At 56.3% G+C, this 22,009-nt stretch overlaps 1 protein-coding gene across 4 annotated transcripts in view; it reads right to left on the bottom strand.

Annotated features, from left to right (window-relative positions):
* The window catches only part of RAI1 (retinoic acid induced 1), a 72,844-nt gene that overhangs the window by 8,820 nt on the left and 42,015 nt on the right, over window positions 1–22,009 (bottom strand). The window lies entirely within an intron of this gene.

Below are 22,009 nucleotides of genomic sequence, written 5' to 3'. Positions count from 1 at the left end.
CTCCCCGTTTCGTCAGCCCGCTTGCTCCGGGAGCAGGGACGCACCTGGAGCACCGGTTTGATCTCTCAAGGCAGTCAAGTGGCTTGTGGGGGCTAATGAATGGCTTGGTGGCAGGGGGATGCATGCTGCCTGTCCCCAGTGCCCCTGGGTTGAAGGTACTGGCGTGGATGCAAGCCTGGATGAGGTAGGGATTTGTCAGCCTGGGTTAGGGCAGCCCCAGGGGTTTGTGGCTGTCCAGGGACATCCTCAGTGCTGCTCCTTCGGCAGTGACACAGTGGTGACACCAGTGCTGTCCCCTCAGCAAGGCAATGAGTGTAACAAGAGGAGGGGATAGGTGCTGCCAGTGTCTATCCTAGCCCATCCCAGCTCCTGGCACACTTCCCTGTGGTACCAGGCAGCCTTGAGCCAGGACACGGATTCATGTGTGTCCCCACATGTCCCTCCATCACCTTCATGCCACTGCCACAACATGCCAAACACCACACGGTCCCTTTGCTGGCAGCTCTGCCACAGTCACATAAACTACACTGCTGGCTTGACAGGCCCCGGCTCAGCCCTTTTCCCTGCAGCACCCACCAGTAACACCTCAGCACCTTTTTGGGGTCTACACACACACATGGGGCTTTATTTATTTCTATTTCCACAAACACCAGCTGCTCAGGCACGCACCAATCACACAAAGTCCTCTAAGCCAGGCTCAGTGCCACCCACACCAGCCCAGCACCCCATCCCTCCCTGCTCCCCATCCCCTTTTGGGATGTTTTCCATGTCACTGCCACATATTGCAGCTGCATCTTGCAGGCTCTGCGGGCAACTGGATGCAGCTAAAGCCTAAATTCCAGGGAAAAGATGGGTCCAAAAAATCTGGAAAGCTGGCACAAAAGCCCCCACCACAGCATGGTATCCTGTGCCAGTGCTGCTGGAACAAAGGCAGGAAAATCAAAGCCAGGCTGTGGAGCAGCCCTGGGCTGTGGTGGCAAAATTAATGGGAGCAAAGAGCCCTTCATGCTGTGTGGGAGTGAGTTGGAAAAATGAAATCGGCTTGAGAAGACCCTGGGCTGAAGCTTTAGGGGGAGCTTTTCTCCCCTTTCTCCTTCATTATTAATTATCGTGATTAATTAATTATTATTATTAATTAATTGTTGTTAATTTTCCAAACAGCTGGGACAATGTTGGGATGAGCAGAAGCTCATGGTGCAAGGGGAAGGATCAGTCACCGGCACACAGAGGTGGGGATGCACAGAGGGAACGTGTTGTGAAATCCCACCAGGGATTCGCAGAGCCACGGTGCCATGTCCCTGTGGGGCACCAGGCTGTCCCTGGGAGGGGACACTGTCATCACCAGCAGCACCCAGAGCTGTTGGCAGAGCCAGAGGCCAGCTCTGCTCTCGGATGTGCCACGGCGTTGCTGGGGAAGGGCCGTGCCAGATGCTGTGCCTGATGCAGGCTGTTTCCCAGCAAAGCTCTAATGGCATCAAATCAAGCTGTCGACAGCAGGGAGGTTACAGCCTTCCCCCAGAGAGGGAGGTGGCTGTGGCTGGCCCCAGGGGCCCTGCCCACTCACTGTCCCTGCCACGTCCCTGCTGGATGTGCTCTCCTGACCCTGAAGAAGTTTCCAGACACTGCCTGTGAGATGGGAATCGATACAGGGCTGTTGGTGCATGGCTGCAGCTGGACCTGCCCTTGGCAAAGCCGTGATGTGGCCATGGCTCACGGTGTGGGTCCTGGGATGGGACAGGACAGGGACTTGGGGCCAGGATGGTGACCAGCACTGCCACAACCCTGTCCCTGGAACACAAGGAGCAGCTCTCACTGCTGGCTACAGCCAGAGCATCCTGTGCCCTTGGTCCCAGGGGAGCACGGACAGGCCAGCACAGCTTGTGTCACTCACAGGGGACACACAAGGACCTGATGCACCTCCCTGATGTGCCAGGGTATGACCCAGGGCCATGATGGGGGCTGGATTTCGTGTTATTTCCTTCCTTCCTTCCTTCCTTCCTTCCTTCCTTCCTTCCTTCCTTCCTTCCTTCCTTCCTTCCTTCCTTCCTTCCTTCCTTCCTTCCTTCCTTCCTTCCTTCCCTCCTCTCTTCCTCCCTGCCTTCCTTCCTTCCTGCCCTCCCTTCCTTCTCCCCTTGCCTCCCCTTTCCTCCTGCCTGGCAGGGCCATGTCATGGCCGGATCCGGAGCCCTCTGAAGGCAGCCCAGGACTCCCATGGATGTCAGGGACCCTCGGTAAGCACCCAAGCCCCCCAGCCCCTCAGCCCCATGGGGCACAAGGCGTCCCCCGTGTCCCTACACGCTGGCCTCGCTCCCTTCCCAGCTGCTGCTCATCCCGCGGGGGCTGATCCAGCCCTGCTGCTCCTCCGGCTGCTCCATCAACAAGGACTCAGCGACTAAAAATAGCATCGTGCTCTCGCAGGGGGATGCTCCGCCATCAGAGCGCTGCTGGCACCGCGGACACCCCGCTCCCCACCCCGTTCCCCACCCCAAAACCCGCTCCCAACCCTGCCCCACAGCGTGAGGCGCTATCGGAGCTGGGAATGAAGCGATGGGACCCCCCCGGATCCCCCGGCAGCTCTCAGGGAGGGGAATAAGCGCCTATCGAGTAGCGTCAGCCCCGGATTTGTTTAATTGTGAGCTGGTGGAGTTTAAAGAAACCCTTTCTGGCTGGCTGCCACACCGCAAAGTGCTCCGGAGAATTTGATTATTAAGGGAGGAGAGAAAAGGGGAGGCTGCGGGCGGGGGGAGCGGGGGTGTGTGGGACAGACCAGGAAAGGGCATCCTGCCTCAGGAGCTGGGAATGAGAGGAACTGGCGGGGTGGAAAACAGACAGACCCCCCTCGGCAGTGCACGGGGCTCACCCGGGGTAGGGCAAACCCCCCATGCAGCTGTGGAGCTGCTGCTGCTTGTCCCTGCTCCCCAGAGACACCCCACTGCCAGGGCACCCCCTTCAATGCCCCTTCACTGAACCCCTTTAATGCACTCCCTCAATGCACCCCCTTACTGCACTGCCCCCTAATAAACCCCTTTAATGCACCCCAATAATGGTCCCCCTTCCCAGTGAACCCCTTTAATGCACCCTCTTCCCAGTGCAGTCCCCCTTACTGCATTGTCCCCCAATAATCCCTTTAATGCACCCCAATAATGGTCCCGCTCCCCAGTGAACCCCTTTTAATTCACTCTCTCTCCAGTGCACCCCTTCAATGCACTCTTATTAGTGCACCCTTGCCCAAGTACACCCCAATAATGTGCTCTCCCCGCAGTGAACCCCTTTAATACCCCTCCCATCACCACCAGCATCTCCCCCCATGCCAGTGCTCCATCCCAGTGCAGGGACCGGGGGGTTTCGGTACCCCAGGGCCCCCCCAGCCCCGCGTCCCGCCCCATTTGGGCGCTCAGCCGAGCGGAGCAGCTGTTCCCTGCACACTTCACTTGCCCGCAGATGATGATAAATGGAGCTGGGGCTGCGCCGCCCATTGCGTGGGGGTGGGCGGATGTGGGCAAGGAGGAGGAGGAGGAGGAAGGATGGGGTCCCCATCTCCCGCAGCCCCCCCCAGATCACGCTGCTCCTCCCATCCAGCTGCTGGGGAATTCCCTGGGCAGGTCCCCCCCCTTTATCCAAACCTCCCAGGGCTTGGAACCTGCCCAGGGAATTCCCATGGCAATGGGATGCATCCCCATCCCCATCCCCATCCCCATCCCCAGATCAGTGTCGCATTTAGGGGCCACAGTCCTTCCCTGCTGCCACCCCTCCCAGCCCTGCTCCTCCCCGGTGAGGAATTTTCCTTGGGAAAAAAAAAAAAAATCCACCGCCTGCGAACCGCACTCATGACTCAACGTTTCTGCTGGCCCCGGTTCCTCCGGAGCTCGCCAGGGGAAGCCCGAGGCCGCCCCAACCTCATCCCCTCACATGGAAATCCGGCTCAGCCGCCAGCTCCAGCCTCTCTCCCCTCGGTTTTTCCTCCTTTATTTTGGGTCCTTCATGTCAGGGATGAGAGGTTTGCAGAGGGTTGGGCTGGGGAGGATGATGGGAGGTTCTGGGAGTCACAGCAAAGTTGCTGGGTTTTTGGTTTGGTTTTTTTTTTTTTTTGGTGGTGGAAAATGTCAGTTGGTAAGGAAGGATTTGAAAAGAAGGGAGGGAAAAAAAAGGGGGAGTAAGAAGAAGAGAAAAAGGGAAAGAAAAAGGGGGAATAAGAAGAAAAAAAGGGGAAAAAAAGAAGAAAAAAGGAGGGGGGGAAGATAATTAAGAAAAGGAAAATAAAAAAGAAAAAAGAGAAAAAGAAAGAAAAACACAGAGAAAAGAATGAGAGAAAAGGAGAAAGAAAAACAAAAAAGGTATAAAAAGAAAAAAAAAAGACAAAAAAAGGAAAAAAGAAGGGGAAAAAAAAGGCTGGAGGCTCACAGCAAAACAGCTGCTCAGCCTGAGCCTTCCTGGGCAAATTCCCTCTCCGGAGGTGAACGCTGCTCCACTCCAGAGCAAAATTCATGGCCGGATGTACCATGGAGTGAGGCTCCACATGATCCCCAGCCAGCAGCTGGACATCGACCTTGGGGCTCTGAGGGGAAGGAAAACCAACCCTGCAGGAGGCTGGAAACACAGCTGAGGTTAGGAGGGATCCAGCAATCCCAGTGTCCAAACCCAAATCCTGCTGCAGACCTGCCTGGAGCTGTCAGCACAGTGGTGCCAGGGCACAACCTGGCTGTGGGGTTGTTGTCACCACCGTGGTGACCTTCAGCCAACCCTCCAGCCTCACCCCAAGTGAGCAGCACAGGGCAGTGTGACAGCCTGGCCAGTTCCCCACATGCTCACGGTTTTTTTTTCTTTACTCATTTTCTGCTTGACAGCTTGGGATCCTTCTTCCTTCCTCCCTCCCCTCCTGCTCTCGGCCTGATTCACTTCAATTCCAATAATAATTAACCATTCCAATCATTACTGTGACCGCTAATATTAACCCTCCCTTCTTCTCCCACATCCTGTTTGTCCCCTGCCTCAGTTTCCCCTTGAGGCAGGCCAGGAGCTCCATCCCTGCCAGGAAAGGCAGGGAGCAGATGCCATGCCCTTGGCACCCTCCTCTGCCATGCTGATGCCCCAAGGGGTTCATGCTGCTTCCAGCAAAAATAAAAGCAAATAAAAGCTCTCCCAAGTATGGAAGAGGGGGAAAGGATCCTCATCCCAGTCCTGGATCAGGCCTGCATCTCCTGAGCTGGTTGCTGATGGATGTGGTTGGGTGCATAAGGCTGCATCCCTGGGGAATGTGACAGGGATGGCTCATGGTCCCCTGGCACCTGCTGGCCCAGCAAAGCCACACCAAACCTGGTGGCAGAACCTGGCACCCATCCAGCAGCCTGGAACTGGAAAATCCACTGGTTTGGAAGCAGGACCACTCTCTAGCTGTGCCTCAGTTTCCCCACTGCAGAGAGGTCCAGGTTTGTGCTGGGGTCCAGTGTTGGTGCTGGGAAGTGCCAGCCCTGGCGCAGGGTAATGGAGCAGGCTCGTGTCCCAGCCCCAGGGTCTGGGTCCTCCCCAGTGGGTCTCCCCATCTCCAACAGAACTGGAGACCCCAAAGGATGACAAGTGGCTAGCCATCACCCCCAGGACATTCCCAGCTCTTCTGAATGTGCCACTGGGTCCAGCCCCTCTGGCTCATCCCTGTTTTTCTATCAGGAAAATTCAGCAAATTCACAATGCCACATCCAAAACCAGGAGGCCTCAGCTGCTGTGGGATGGTGGCTGACAGCAAAGGACAGACCCTGGCACCATCCCATGCCTTCTCCCCATCCCAATCTCTCTCTCACTCTCTGGGAGAAGACGGGGCTTTGTCCCAGTGTCCCCACCACGCTGGGCACATGGCACATTAATGACTGCGTTTTACACAAGTGATATTCAGTTATCACTGGTGATACCAGTGAGATCCCCAGTCCCTGTCTCACTGAGACCCCCTCACTGCGATTCATGGTTAAGGGATGCATACCCCTGCCCCCCTTTTGCCTTCCTGTGGCAACTCCCGCCTCCACTTTTGGGGCAGCCAATCTCATGACCCCGCCACCAGCAGCTCCCCACTGCCACCACCTCCTCTGTGAGGTGCTTCCAGGTACGGGCACCCCAGAGCTGCCAGCTTTCAGCATCTGCTCCGAGCAGCGGAGCCAATCCCGGCTGTGCTGTGCCCTGAGCCGTCCCCTGCCGGCAGCAGACAGCTCGGTAATGAAGCGTAATGCTCCGGCACTCCCCTGAGTGACAGTGGCCAGCACCGGCTGTGTCCCCGCGGCTCAGCACCGCCTCCCCTGCCTGCCAGCGAGGGGATGAGCATCCCCCTGCCACCGGCAGGGCTGGGGGGATGCAGAGTGGTCACCTGCTAGGGGATGCTGAGCTGGAATCCCCTGGGGGAAAGGAAAAATAATAAGGATAAAACGGTGTTGAAAGAAATAAATCAAGTAAAAAAAAAAAATAAAAGAAAAGAAGGTTGAAAATAATCAATTGAGGTTTGATGCTGTGTGGTAAATTATTTTGGTATTATATATTCCCCAGCTTCAAATCCTGAAGACAAATACTGGGGCAGGTGAAGTGGGAAGCAGATTTCCAAAGGCTTCTCCCGGCTCCAGGTTATTGACTCTGTCAATCACGGCGGGCGCCGTCCCCACCTCTGGCACCCCGCAAAATCGGCTCCTTTTGTTCCTGCTGAAAAACTGGGGGCGGGGGAAAAGGAGGGGAGAGGAATTTGGGGCAGGGAACTTCCAAAAGAGATGATTAAGGAGTTAATCTGCCTGAAATAGATAAGGAGCTTAGAGCTGCTGGTATTTGACTGTCCAAGTTTGGATTCAGCGTGTCTTAAACACTGGCTGGAATGTACTTAGATATGACCAAAGTACATGTCCCCCCGAGGAATTACCAGGTTGCCAATTAGATTTGCTTCCCAGATTCACTCAAAACCTTCACAGGCTTCTTCAGAGCAGGAAAATTGCTGCCTGTCCCTGGGGAGAGGCAGAGCAGCCGCTGCTGCCTGGCCCTGCAGCCAGCACAGCACAGCACGGCACGGCATGGCACAGCACCAGATCCCAGTGGGCAGCCACAGGATTTGCAGGAAGGTGGCACAGCCAGGATGATGGCAAGGAAGGGATGCCTGTGCCAGGGTATGGGGGCACCAGGCATGGCCTGGTGGGTGTTTCTGGGGGAATTTGGGTGGTTTTGGGTGCTTGGGGTGCTGGTGTGAGCCTTGCCATGGTCGTGGTGCTGGTGCACTGGTGGGGCTCTCACCAGAGCAGGCTCAGCATTCCATGGGGTTGCAGAGCCATGGCTCTCCCTACCTCCAGCCAGGCTCACAGTGCTGCCATGCAGCCAAATCCAACCCAAAACACCCTAGCTCAACCTCCAGGCAGGGGACACAGCACAGAACAGAGCCATGATGGCTCGTGGGGAAGGGAAGCAAACACCAAAACATGAACAAACCCCTCTGGTGAACACCTGGCTCCTGATCCCTGAGGGCTCCTGGCACACCACAAACTCAGCACAACCCAATGCTCAGAGCAGTGAGAACCCCTGCCCATGCCAGGCTGAGGGTCACCACGCAGGGGCCACAACAACATCCAGCACCAGGACAAAGTGGAGGTACAAAAGCAAACGTCAACCCCTGCAAAAACCCTTCACTATCCCTTTATTTTAACCACTTCATCCCCATCCTTGTTATTTATGGTGCTTCATGACGTGACGGTGAAAGTAATGAAGTTTGGGGGGTTGCATGACCAACAGAGAGGGAGGACCACAATGGGGGATCCCACCATCAGCTCCCACATGCAGGCACCAAGCTCCTTTCTGATCCTGGGCTGTATTTACTAAATCTGAGCTCGGTTTCTGTGCTGGCATCCCAATCCCATTGAGAAGTGTTGGGAGTGGCAGCCAGTCTCACCAGGCTGGTGTCAGCACTGCTGGAGTGGCGGCGGCACCGTGATGGAAAGTTGCTGGAACATCAGCTTTGGATGCTGAGTCCTGGTAACAGTTGCTATGTGAAACATTCAGAGGTGGAATTTACTGTCACAGTTAATAATAGATGAAGGTTTTAGAATTTTTGATGCTTTACATTTTAAGCTGTTTGATTTATGTTTCAGAGGAGGGTGGGGGGGAGGCAGGAGATGAGCAGCAGCAGGAGGTAAACAAAGCAAGTGGGGAGGTGGGCAAAAGGCTCCATCCATCCATCCATCCATCCATCCATCCATCCATCCATCCCCCTGCCCATTCCAGAGATGCACTGAGCTGGACAACAGTGGGATGGGGTCTCCCCACCAACCACCAAAACCACTGAGCATCCTGGTGGAAAACCACAGCATGACTGGGATGGAGCCCCTCAATTCCACATCACACTTCATTGTGGGGTTTTTTTTTTGCCTGCCTCTCTTCTCCCTGCTTTCATTCCGGCGGGTTGCTGGGTTATTTACTTGCTGGCTCCTCTCTCCTCTCCTCTCTTGCAGGTGTATTTCAAGTAGCTCCGTAAATAGCAGCGCGCGGCGTGCCTGCGGCGGGGCGCGCGGGTCCTGCTGATTAGGAACGCGCTGCCAAAAAAAAGAAGGGTCTCAATTCCCTGCCAAGCTGTCACCCTGCTTCCACAAAGAGGTGCCAGTGTCCTGAGGGGATGCTCCCCTTGGATCCCGGGGGGCTGGTGGGTGCTGTGTCCGCTCCTTCCTGGGATGGAGCAGAGAGCGCAGGTGCTGTGTGAAGAACCTCGGTGTCTCATGGTGTCCTTTGGTGTCCTCAGTGTCCCATTATGGGCTCCAAAGCCCTGTGATGGCTTCAGCTCTGGCACATTCTTCCTGCTTCTTCCAAACGTTGGAGCATCCCAGCACCTCAGATGTGTGGTCAGGAGGATTTAATCCCAGCTCAGTAGGGCTTCAGGTCATGGCATGAGGAGCAGAACGGGACTCCACACTTCCTCCACCAGTGCTGGGCATGCAGTGACATCTTGATAAAACTGGGGAATGGGATGGAAGGGAGGGGGTTCCCCTCTGCTCCCCCAAACACAGTGCAGAGAGGAGGTACTTTGCAAAGCTGTTGGGAGGATGTGGTGACTGGAGCTTCCAACACGTGTAGATATTCCAGCCCTAACCAGCTCCATGGCTCCTGCAAAGCCCTGAGTGCACACAGGGGCTGCCAGACCTCAGGAGGTGGCTGAGGTGCATCCCACACCACCAGCACCCTCCAGCCCCTCTGGAGCCCCTGTTTCCCCCAGGACTGGAGATTCCCAGGGGTCCTGGGCTGAGCTGCCCCATGATGTCTCAATCAGGGCTGTGTGTCTCCCCATTTACATACACTCATCCCGGCTGGAGCTGAGTATAATTTCCTTATAAAGCAGCTTTGACACACGGGGTAGCTCGCCTTAATGAGGAGGGTTATTCCACAAAGATCCATCACTAATGGGCTTGGGGCAGGCAGAGCCTGTGCATGCAGACTCCTGCTGCCAAACCCAGCCCCACACTGCACCCAGATCTCCCCACAGACACAGCATCCCCACTGGGATTACACCCACAGCTGAGCCAGCACCAGCAACCTCTGGCTTGGTGGGATCTCACCCTGATCCCAGCAAAATCCTGTGCCTCTGCCAGCTGCCTCTCTGCCTTGCACCAAAACCCACTTGGAGGTCCAAAAAGGCAACTGTGAGGCACATCTTGGCATGGAAACCACTCAACCCTTCCCAAAAAACAGCTCCAGGGAGGGAGATCAAAGTCAGCACAGCACTGGAGTCCCCCAGTAGGCACTGAAACACCAAACCACCCACATCCCTGCCTGCACAGGCACCTGCTCTACCACGGCACGGCTCCCACCTGGCACCAGCTCTGCCAGTGACCAGCCCGCCATTACCACAACTGCCTAATTAAAAAACACATTAAAACCCCCAAGAGCAAGTCCCTCCCTGCAGAGCCCTGACAAATTCAATGCCCAGGTTCACCCCCAGCTCCCCTGGGGACCCCCCGTTAGCGTCGGGTGCCTCGTTAGCCGCCCTTGCGCCGACCATTGGCTGCAGCTCGTTGGTGGCATCGAGCAGCCCTGCCCCAGACACCTTCTCCTGCGACCAGAGGCGCGCTGCGTCCCAGGGCACTGTCACAATATATTAAGAAGCGGCGCTAAAAATAAGCAGCAGCAAAAATAAGCAGGGAAATCGCGGTCCCTGCCTGCCCCTGCCGGCCTCGCACCGGCGGAGCTCCCGCTGCCGCACGCGAGCTGGGGAAGCACGTCAGGAACGAGAGGATTTTGCTGGGTTTTATTGAAACGACGTGGTTTTCCCCTCCCTCCGCCCCCATCTCCAGCCTCTCCGTGGAGCGAGCCCCGCGGTGACACACAGGACTTGGTGACAAATCATCCCGGGGGTGGGCGGTTTCTCTGCATGCTGGTGGTTCCAGGCATGGCCGCAGCTGGCGTGAGGCCCTGCCTGTCCCTCCGGGGCTGGAGCAGATCCTTGCCCACCCCACAGAGCCAAAGATGGGGCTCTGCCCCCCGATGGGGACATCCCAGGAGCCACGAGCGCTGCTCCACGTGCCCGCCAAAGGATGGATAGGTTTTGGCCAGCCCTGTGTTAGACACAACAGCCAGGCTGGCTCCCTGTGGCTATCCCCACTCCCAAAGCTCCCCAACATCTGCAAGCACCCCATTCCCCCTGCTAGCCAGGCACACGAGCACCAGTGTGGCACAGCCCATGGGATGGCAGCCAGCACCCCATTCTCCCTGCACCCCATTCCCCCTGCTAGCCAGGCACACGAGCGCCAGTGTGGCACAGCCCATGGGATGGCAGCTGGGAGAATCCCCTACCCAGGAACGCACCCTGGACGGATGGAGCACCTGGGGAGAGGGCAGGAGCCTCCTCCCTCTGCCTGCTCCCCGTGGGGAACCATCCTCCACGCAGATTCCTGGGGGCTGTGGGAGGCACGGGCAGGGACACAGCCCCTGCTTGTCTCCGGGAGATGAAAGAGCAGCTCGGGGCGCGGGGACGGCTCCGTGCTGCAGCCCAGGGCTGCGGCTGGAACGAATGCGTGCACATACCTCTGCCCCGGCACGGCTGTTTGCTCTTCTCTTCCGCGGCTGTGATTGATTAAAGGATCAGGGACATCTGAGAATGGAGGCAGCAGCGGCAGCAGCAGAAGCAGCTCCCTTTGGACTTGGAGAGCTTCCTTGCCTGCTGCTTGCTGCTGCCGTTGCCTGTCAGGCAGCTTTTAATCAAGGTTTGCTTATATCTGCAAAGGCCTTTCCCAGAGGGATGAAGGGAGGAAAAGAGGGGGGGAGAGTATATTAACATGCCAGCCACCCTCCCTCTCCCTCTCCTTTGTTTATGGAGAGGGTCAGTGCTTGGAAACGGCTGGCGGGGACCGGCAAAGGCGCTTTGGGGGTGCTGGATTGTGGCGCAGCTCTTGGCGTGCCCAGGTCTCATGGCACAGCCAGGGGTAGGGAGGGCATCACACTCAGCTGGGGTGGGCTCAATAACAGCACCAGGCTGTGCAGGGAGCAGGACCTGGGGGCCAGGGCTTGGTGGGTTCATCCAGGTGGCCCTGGATGCCTGGCATGTCCCCCCAGCACGGCAGGGAGGGGACCAACCTGTACAGCCTCAAATTGGGGTTTCAGCCCAGAGAGACCAACACCAGCCATGTGCTGAGACCAGCACTGTCCATACACCAAGAGCACCCAGGCAGAGAGAGCCCAGGCCCCTCCGTCCCAGCCCTGGCCCCATGGAAGGTCAGAACCTCCATCCTCATCCTGTAGCTCACTGTTGGGATGGCCACATCACAGCACCCCATCTCCCTTCTGCAGGGTGGGCTCTGGCAGGGAAACCACAGCTCAGAGGGTCTGACACCAGCCCCACACCTGCCCCAGGGCTGGGTTTGCCCCGTGGCACTGGGATTTCAGCACTGCACAGTCTGGGAGCACCCCAGCATCACCCACCACTCCACCATCACCCAGCATCAGACAAGCCCACCACCCATACAAGCCATGCGGGGAGGACAGGTGACCCCCAGCCCTGTGTCCCCTCACCAGGCACTGTTCTGCCTCCACTGCCATTCCTGCACGTCACTTTGGCTCTCCACGTTATCTTGTTGCCCAGCTAATGACCTGCTAAAAGTATTATGTGAAAAACCGTGCTCTTAGCCAGCCATTAGACTGGTTAGGACCAGCGGGTCATGCTTTATTGCTTTAATAACGGAGTTTATGAAAGGTCGTCTCATAACTGATAACATGCATAATTTTTGTAACTTAATTAATGCTGCTAATATACTGGAGTCTCCATCAGCTGCTGGTGCAACTGATGCACAGTTTGCATCCCGAGCAGGGCTGGGAAGAGTATCCCAGGCTCTGCAAGCTGCACCCATGGTAGGAACACAGTTCAGATCCACACCAAAACCTCACCGTGACACCTCTCCACATTGGAGCATCCCCTCCAGAAATGCTCCAGCAGAGACAGGGAGTGCTGTGAGTGGGCAGAGGGAAATGGGAACAGATCCAGTTCCCAGCCCCACAAGCCTGAAGGGAAGGGATTTCTCTGCTTCCACTCTGCTCAGCCCATGGAGAAGACAAGGGCAGATGTGGGAGAGTTTAATCTGTGGGAGAGTCACAAAACCTCTGCAGATGGGAGCTGCTCCAGCAATCCCATACATCTCTGCCTGAAGTTACAACTGAGCAAAGGAGTTTTCTTTGATTGGGGATTTGTGGCTGTGCCCCAAGAGGGTTCTCCTGGGAACCCCCAGACTGACTCTGCTCCTCTGGTGATGCTAAGGGCAGCCAGGCTGGCATGGGGCAGGATCCTGCTGGAACTGCTGCCTTTCTTCCCAGTGCTGGTTTTTAAGGACAACCTCCTTCACAACAATTCTGACAGGTTTTTTTGAGACTTTCTTTTAAGAACACCCTCCTGTGAGGGTGGTGAGGCCCTGGCACATGTGCCTAGAGAATCTGTGAATGCTCCATCCCTGGAAGTGTCCAAGACCAGACTGGACAGGGCTTGGAGCAACCTGGGATAGTGAAAGATGTCCCTGCCCATGGCAGGGGGTGAAAGTGGATGGTCTTAAGTCCCTTCCAACTCAAACTATTCTACAATTCTGTGACAAATACACACTTTTCCCATTAAAAGGGGAAAAACAAAAAAACAAACAACTTCTCCCCACTACCCAAGCACAAACCTGGGGGGGCTGAGCATCCACAAGGGAAGCTGGGAATCAGACACATTTTCCAGGCAACAAAATCAAGCCCTTCCCTTGCAAAAAAAAAAAAAAAAAAAAAAAAAAAAAAAAAATTCATGTAAATAGGAGCCCAGGTGCATGCGGTGTGCGAGTCCCTGATATGCTGCCACCAGCAAATCTGGTGAGCTGTGAATCCGCGGCACCGCGCATCCAACGCTGCAAATCCGAGCTGCTCCAGTCGCCTGCTTAGTTTTGCAAATTCTTTCCTGCTGGCTGAGAAAAGCCAATATGTCTGCTGCTCCCGCTCCAGCGCAATAATTGTTCAGCACTGGTTATCATCCTGCCAGAAAGGCACGAGCTACCGCTGGGGCACTCTGCTTGCTGTAAATGCAGCGAGATGATTTCCTAGCAAATGCAAGTTTTCCAAGGAAGTGGGTGGAATCTGCTTGTCTCTGATTAGACAGCTTGGGTTTTTGTTTTCCTGGTGCTTTAGAGAGAGAGAGATAGAGAGAGAGAGAGAGAGAGAGAGAGAGAGAGAGGGAGAAAAAATAAAAAAGGCATAAAATATGTGTCGTTGCATCCCCTCTGCCCTGAATCGCAGGCTCACATGCATCCAGGCGATGGTTCCCTTGGGACTCGCAGCTTTGCCCACACTCTGAGCAATGATCCCGTGGAATGAGGCTATGATCTTTCATCAATCATTGCCGAGCGCTTCTCCCTCCCCGGGCTGTGCCCGCTGTGAGTGCGCAGCCCCACTGCTCTGCTCCCCCTTGGTGCCTCCAAAAATCAAGGGGTGCAGCCTTGGCCCCCCAAGTGCCTGGGGGGCGTCGGGACTCTGCTTGGGGACAAGGGGCACAGGGCAGCCCCTCCTTCACCTTCCCAGCTCAGCATCATCAAGGGATGCTAGGGGGGGATGCAGGATGATGGAGAGGCTTGCAGGATAAGAGGGTAAATCCCGAATTCAGCCAGAATAGCCAGGATGCTGCAATGGAGGTGGGATCAGGACAAGCCCTGAGGCTGTGGAGAGACAGGTCTGCCTCCCCGCCCTTGCCAGGGGAGGAAAAATGACTTGAAATTAAGATTTCCTGATGTTTGGGGGCTTGGAGACCTTGACACCCCCTGCGTCCATCTGGCTCTTCCCCTCTTGTGGCAGCTCACTCCTGCGTTCCTGTCTATCCGTGAATACCAATTATGGTTTAGGAGAATGTATATCTGAGATGTGCAAATACAAAAGGCAGGAAATAAAAGTCATCTCTTACTGAAGAGGAGAGGTAACCATGACTACCTGGGACCTCATTTAAAACTGTGCCGGCCGCAGGCTAAAAGGCAACGCTTCCCATTGTTACACACGTTTACGGAAAGCTTTGAAAACCCGTTTTCCCCCCCAGAACCAGCTGGGAAGTAAGAATGAAAACGAGAATTGGAGGCGGGGGGTGGAGGGGAGGAGGATATAGAAGATATTTATTGGTGTTTGTGGGCTGGTTTTGCATCCCACCTGCACGAAGGCAGCCGGTGAGCTGAAACTTCAAATGAGCAGCTCGGAAGGGGAGGCAGCGCCAGCGGCGTCGCGGCTCCGGCGCCACGTGGCAACCGCATGGCACCAACAGGGCTGAGGCTCCAGCGATCCCAGGGGATGCACCTCTGCAGGAAAGTGGGGTGTGAGTGAGCCCCCGAGGGCTCCCCATGCTGCAAACACCAGCAGGATGTGCTCAGGGTTTGCTGGGAGCTAGGAGGAGTTGGTGGCTCTCGGTGTTGGTACCCAGAGATGCTTTGCCTGCTGTCAGAGCCTGTGGATGGCTGGGGTTTGGGAGTGCCCTGGGCTTGCTGACATGTCACATGTGGCAGGTCCTGCAGCCTGCAGGAGGGATACCCAGGATGGAGGGGGATAACTGGGAATTGCTGGCTGCCCAGCTGAACCTTTTCACCAGTCAGATCTGCAGGGCCAGGGGACATCGGCTCGTTGTCCTCAGCAAAGACACCCCATTGCTCCAACACATGTGCAACCACAACCTGTCCCAGCCACATCAAAGACCAGGAAAGCTGTCTGCCAGCCACCAGCCTCGTCAGGACCTCACACTGCTCTCGAGCCAATGACCAGGCAATTAAACTGATTTTTGGTTCAAAGGCCATCCCACCTGGCACACCCAGGCAGCAGGAACCAGCTCAAAACCAGCTGCTGCTTTCTCAGGGATCTGTGTTGGGCACCAAGAGGCATCACTGTGGATGCAGACAAACGTGGTGCTCACCTCCACCCCCTCATTCCTGAGCACCTGCCACAAGTTCCAGTGACAAAGCCATGGTCCTGAGGTCCCCCTGCCAGCACCCCAGATCCACACCTGGGACCACACAACGGGGCTGCAGGCAGGAGCCCGAGCCAGGAATTATGGTCTGTACAAAAGACAATGACAGTGAATCTTGTTACTGGCTTTTCAGCAAACGTAATTCCTTTTTATTAGAAAATTAAAGGGTATGAAAAGCTTTCCAAGGCTGAAGAGCTGAAATGTGCTTTCATAAAATATGCGGCGTCTGATAAAACGGATTTGCTTGTCTGCCTGCCCTGGCCCCCTCCCCCTCCTGGCTATTATTCCTACTGGCAAGGTGATGCCTTTTGCCAAAACACCGACCCCAATGTGGCCAGTGGAGATTCCTCTGGCAGTGCTGCTCCCCAGCATCCCAGTCATCCCACCATGAGGCACCCCACAGCCTGCACCTGACTGAGGTTGGGTTTGGGTTGGTTCTTTTAGCTAAATAAAACTCTGAGGGGCAGATTCTCCCCTCCAGTGTTGCAGGTGAAGGCTGACAACAACCCAAACCATCACCCCAAACTCAGCTGTGAGGACGCATCAGTTGCCAGCAGGAGAAGGCGAAGCCAGGCAATGGCAGACAGAAAGCAGCGGATTCCCCCAGACATCACACCAACAGCAAGCATTAAAACCTTCCTGGGAAGTTCCCTCCTGAGGAGAAAGTCGTGCCCTCCCGTGCCCCAGCACCGAGCTGCACGTGAGAGGTGCTGAGGGTTCACAAGTTGCCGGTATCAGGCAGCAAAGGTAACATGAGGAATCTCCATTTCTTCCCTTTAATCGTTCCCTCTCTCTGTCTCTTTCATCTTTCTGATGGTTCGAGTCAACCTTCCACGTTTGTGAGGTTAAAGATTCTTGCTATCTCCCATTTGGGGCTGGCAGAGGCCAGGGACCATGGCACCACAGAGTGATGCTGCCCCTTCCATCTTTTGTGGGCAGAATGCCCCTTGCCAGCCCTCCACAACCTTGGGGCTCACCTCAACCCTCCAGGCTTCTTATTTCCATTCCATTACCAGGGCAGTTTTGCCTCTGTGAGTCCCCGGGGATGCATGGCAATGCATCCATCCCCACACAGATCTCACAGGGATGGTACAAAGGGACCTCGCTGTGGCCACAGGGCTGGCACCCTCCGATGGTTTGTCACCCCTGGCATGGCAGAGACAGGGGAAATGAAACAGCATCCCCTGAGTGCCATCAGGGAGCTGACACCTCGGCTGGGAGAGGACCTGGCAGCCCTGGCCACTGTCCCCAGTTGACTCCAGCCCTGGCAATGTGACACGGGCAGGAGGCAAGGACACAGCAGCACCCAGTGCAGTGTGCAGGACAAGCCAGTGGACATGGAGTCACTGGGCTGGTGGGGACAAGGACAGGCAGATCCAGCTGTGTTCCTGCCAGCACTGCTGCCATGGGGAGACACAGCTCCAGCAGCAACACCGTGTCCCCACATGCCCCCTCAGCTCTCCTGCAAGCAAATGTGCCATGACCCAGCTACAGCATCTCCTTCCCACCGTGGGTTCCCCGTGCCACTGCGGGCTCCCGGTGCCACTGGCAGCGCTGTGTGAGTGCTGCCTGGCCGGCTATTACCACAGGAAAAGCTGTAACACTACAGCAAACCTCCCTGCTCAGCCCTGCTACAAATCAGGGTCAGGCGGCAGCGCTGTTAGACAGAGCCTGCCGGTACGTGCTCCTGCTCCTAATGTCCTCCTGCCACACACTTAATGGGGACACACAGCAGAACCACACCACGGGGCTCAGGCTCGGCCCCACTGCCCATCTGGGGGCTGCTGCCCTCAGAGCTGGCTCCCCACCACCGGCAGAGCTGAGGGTGAGCACCAGGGAGGCACGGCCGGGGATGTTTGCTTCGCCAGGGCTGCTCTGGCTTTACCTTTAACATCTGCAAATGTGGTTAAAAGTTTGCTGAGCCTATTTTTAGAGCCTCTCACCACATGTGATTTCTCCATGGTGAGACAGGAAACGCAGATGAGGCTGTTCGCCCCGGAGCTGCTTTCTCCTCCCTGGATGGCCTCTGAGCTCCTCTGCCCTGTGTGTGCTGGCACAGCCGCTGGTGGCCCTGGTCCCCACATTCCAGGGTGTCCCACAGTGGCAAACCCAAGGGCTGAGGGTGACAAACTGCTGGGGGTGCTGCCAGTATGGTGGCCACACTGAGGTCCCCATCCACAGCGCCTAGACAGTGGGGGGACAAATGTGTCCCAACACCACTTGGGGACTTGAAGGCCAAACTGATCCAAGCAATGGAAATACAAAACCTTGAGGGTGAAACCAGGCCCCAGCATTATGGACCTTGTCCACCATCTTGCCCTGTGCCTCGGTTTCCCTAAAGGAACAAAGTTCTGCTTGGCTGCCCCGCCTGGAGCAGCACTAAGGGGATGCACCAGCACTGGGCACGGGCACTGCCAGCAAACACACCCTGGCAGGGGTGTCCACTCCTCTCCCTCACACCCACTGCCCCAGCATGGGCAGCTGAGTGTCCCCAGCACACTTTTGGATCCAAATCAGACCCGGCTGCCCTGTGGGGCTCCAGCTCCCCCCATGGCAGGGTCGGTGCCGTGGTTGGCAGCACGCAGGCGCGGCTGCGGCCGGGCAGGCGCGGGTACCCGCTGTTTGAATGTCAACACCTCATTTATACATCTTGATTGGCTCTCATCAGCCATGCTGCGCTCCACCTGATTGCTCCGAGCCCACGCGGGGTGCCAGGCTGCAGCGCCTAATTCCAGTTAATTGGCCCTTCATCCCAAGCAAAACAGAAATATGGGGATAAAGAAACAATAAAGCATCCTCCCCCGCTAAAAAAAAAAAAAAGAAATTAAAATCCTGGCGTTCTGGGGGATGGTTTTATTTTGCAGCCATGAGCAGGCCACGCTGTGGGCTATGGGAATTCCTTCCCTGGAGCCTGGGAGATGCTTTGCCACCCCACAGGCTCAGCTCACTCGTGCTCCCCCCATCCCACGACGAGCCCCGCGTTGGTGCCACGCTCGCCTGTGCTCCTGCTCCCGCCCGCTCTGGCGAACCACTGAGGCTGAAATTTCAATTAAGAACGAGAAATAATTACCCGCCGCTCCACATTTCCTCTAAGATGGTAGCCAATGCCGGCGAGCCGAGTCACCGCCTCCCGCCACGTCCTGGCGCTCACCGGCGCGCTGGCATTCGGGTGACATTTCCAGGATAATGCCGGCCCAGCTGCCGCACGCTGCCGGCTGCTCCCACAGCCGTGCTGGGAGGCTGATGCTTGGAAGAGATGCTCTCCTCCTCGCTGGGAGAGGGGCTGCTGTGAGTGAGATCCACAGCCTTTGAACCCTGTGCCCGCTCCCAGCCGTGCCCTGGGCTGGGATGCTGGTGCCCTGCTCGCCACCTGGCAGAAGCGATCCGTGATAATGGCCTGGCTCGGCGCCTTCCAAGGCACACGTCATGGGGAAGCACCACGCTGCTGTGCCCAGCAGACACTGTGCACAGGGATGGGGCACATGGGGATGCTCCCTCCACTCCAAGGAAGAGGCTGGAGTGCTGGAGTGTGTCCAGAAACAGGCAACGGAGCTGGGGAAGGATCCAGAGAACAAGAAGCAGCTGAGGGAGATGGGGAGGTTCAACCTGCAGAAAAGGAGGCTCAGGGGAAAACTCCTCACACTCCTCAAGTCCCTGACAGAAAGGTGCAGCCAGGTGAGGGTCGGGCTCTGCTCCAGGTAACAAGGGATAGGACAAGGGGAAATGGCTCAGGTTGAGCCAGGGGCAGTTGAAGTTGGATATTAGGGAAAATGTCTTCACCAAAAGGGTGATCAGGCATCAGAACAGGCTGTCCAGGGTATTGCTGGAGTGTTCATCCATCCTGGAAGCTGAAAAAATGTGTGGATGTGGCACCTGGTGGGCTTGGCAGTGTTTGGTTAATAGTTGGACTTGATGGTCTTAGAGGGGTTTCCCAACCCTAATGATGCTGTGATTCAATGATTCTATGCAGGAAGGCAGGAACAAGAGGATGGGCAGCTCAGGGGCAGGCAGCAGCCTTGGCTGCACTTCTGGCATGTGGAACAGCACTGGGAAAGGGCAGATGGACCCAGTTTCAGGACATGTCCCCGGCCTGGGGACACCAGCAGTGTGGCTGTGTCAGCCTCCCCCGTGGTGCTGCTCCAGGCAGATGTGCCAGCCCAGCGCCCACCAGGGCACCTCAGACCTGCCCACAGCTGAGGAAACCACACTTCTTGCACTGTTTTAATTTAGCACAGCCAGAAATAAGAGGAACAAGCTCCATCGGGGTTGGAAAGGGCACAAACTCAATCAAAGGATGATCTGCCACCTCACAAGTGCTCCTGCAGCTTTCCCTGTTGAGACAGCCTGTCCTGGCTGCAGCTCATGCCCTGTTGCGGTGACACAACCCTGTCACAGTGACACAGCCCCACTGCAGATCCCCACAGTCCTGCCCAGAGAGCTGTGGGAGATGCAAACCCTGGGAGAAGGCAGAGATGGGACACTGACCCAGGCACAAAAGGCTCCTCCACCATGAGGACGGATGAGAATGAGGGAAGAATGAACAAGCAGAACAAGCTGGTGTGGAAGATGCGCCATGTCCCCAAAACCAGACCGTCTGCCATCAATGTGGATGGTGCCTCACTTCCCCTGGATGTTTTCCCATTCCTCTTGCCATAACCCAGAGCTGGGGGGCCACTGCAAAGCCTGCAAGCCCCGTGACTCCAGCGGCAGGAGATGCAGGAGCCGTGGGCAGCGATCACAAGAACGGCGAAAGCAGCAACCTCAGGTTGCAGATTAGCTTCATTTTACAGCCAGGGAGGCAGAAACCTCCCGTGGCTCAGCATCTCGCTGCAGACCACACAGGGAGCCTGGGGAAAGCCAGGGAGAGGTCGCAGGTCTCTGCGGGGTGAGAGCATCCTCTCTCTGGGGAAGGAGGGAGCTCAGAGCGGCCCCAAACCATCACCACACCCCAAACCTCACCCAGGGCCACGCTGCACACCCTTCCAAACGGTGGGGGCTGCAGAAAGCAGTTTGGCAAAGAGAGAGAGAGGCTCTTTCCCAAGTTGAAATGCACTTCCCTTGACTCGGTTCCCAGCTGAGCGTGGAGGAGACCCAGCTTGGCCGGCAGCCACGGCGCTCAGTCCCCACCGAGAGACACATTCCTCAGCACTGCAGCTAATGCAGCACAGCCTCTGAGGCCTTCACCCCTCCTTCAATGATAATTTATGCCCCCTGACCCGACTCCCCCTTTTAAATCAGGCTGATCAATAGAGAAATCAGACAATCCTTTTAAGAAACTATCTCATCTGATCCTGCCAGCTAACGATCTCTGCTCTCCTTACAGCTGTTTGCAGATCTGTAGCCTAGAATGCTAGGGGAAGCAGGAGGGAAAAGAGCCACTGGGCCAAATTCCTCCTTCCTCAGTCCAAGCAGGAGCAACAACAATGCTGATGATTTGTATGGAAGCAAAACAGGAGATGCCAACTCCTGTTTTTTGGAAAACAAGCTGAGCATCATGCTGCAGGGAAGCACTAGCTCCCAAAATTTGCTCCCTCATCCATCTCACCACCAAACATGCTCTTCTCCCGTCCTGGGAGCCCTGACAAAACATCCTCACTCTTCTTACAGGCTCCAGCTTCCAGGCTTTCCAATGCCTCCCCTCCAAAGAAAACCCAGCAACACAAAGCAACAACCCCAAATCTGGTTCCTGGCTGAGCCATGGTCACCCCCACCCTGCTCTGTGCACAGCAAGGCTCCAAGGGGATGCTCTGAGCACTGGGATCTCCATACTTGGCTGGAAAACCCTCATCCCTCACAGGGACTCTCACTTTACCAGGGCAGCAAAAGCTCAGGGGTGCAGCCCATGAAGGAGCTAAACCAGACCAGCTGGAGAGGGAGCAGTGTCCAGCACAGCACTGGGAGCAGTGTGGACACATCCCTGGAACAGCCTCCAGGAGGGCTTTATTGATGGCAGCTGCATTTCCATTTAACTGGCAAAGGAACAGGGTTAACCAGTGAAGAGGGAAGCATCAGAGAAGCCTTGAAGTCTTCAAAGTAAATCAGCTCCTGGAGCAAACACGCTCGGTAGCCAAATGTCCCCTTCTCCTTTGTGTGTGCAGAGATATTGACATTTATCATGATGCCCAAACCACCCAGAGGAAGGATGCTTTCCTTGCATCCAAGGGCCATTCCTCACCCTGGCACAATCACAGGGATTTCTCCCCTGCCAAGGCAGAGCTTGGCACCCAGCACTGCCTCCTTTAAACCACCCAGGAATCAGGATGGGACCGTGTCCTGGGGATGCTCAGCACCTTCCCAGCCCCAGCAGGAGCCAGGGAGCCCCACCAAGCCTGGGACACCTCCACCATCTGTCCCCTTCCTTGCTCTGCAGCCCAGGAGCAGATGCAAAAGCCAAGGGGTCTGAAGGGTTGCTGCAGCACAGCACGGTGCAGGGCCTGCCACAGCAGTCACAGTGAATTACAAGGTATTAGAGCCCCGTGCTGCCGTGTCTCTGTGCAGCAGCAGTCACGGTGAAGGACATGCTATGATAGGACTAGAGTCTCCTCTGGAGAATCCAGGCCTGGTGGA

Source organism: Melozone crissalis, unplaced genomic scaffold (genome assembly GCF_028551555.1).
Source record: "Melozone crissalis strain CALT ecotype California unplaced genomic scaffold, PUWL_Pcris_2 ptg000012l_1, whole genome shotgun sequence".
Taxonomy (NCBI): domain Eukaryota; kingdom Metazoa; phylum Chordata; class Aves; order Passeriformes; family Passerellidae; genus Melozone; species Melozone crissalis.
Note: the sequence above shows the minus strand (reverse complement) of the source record. Positions and strands in the feature narration are given on the sequence as shown.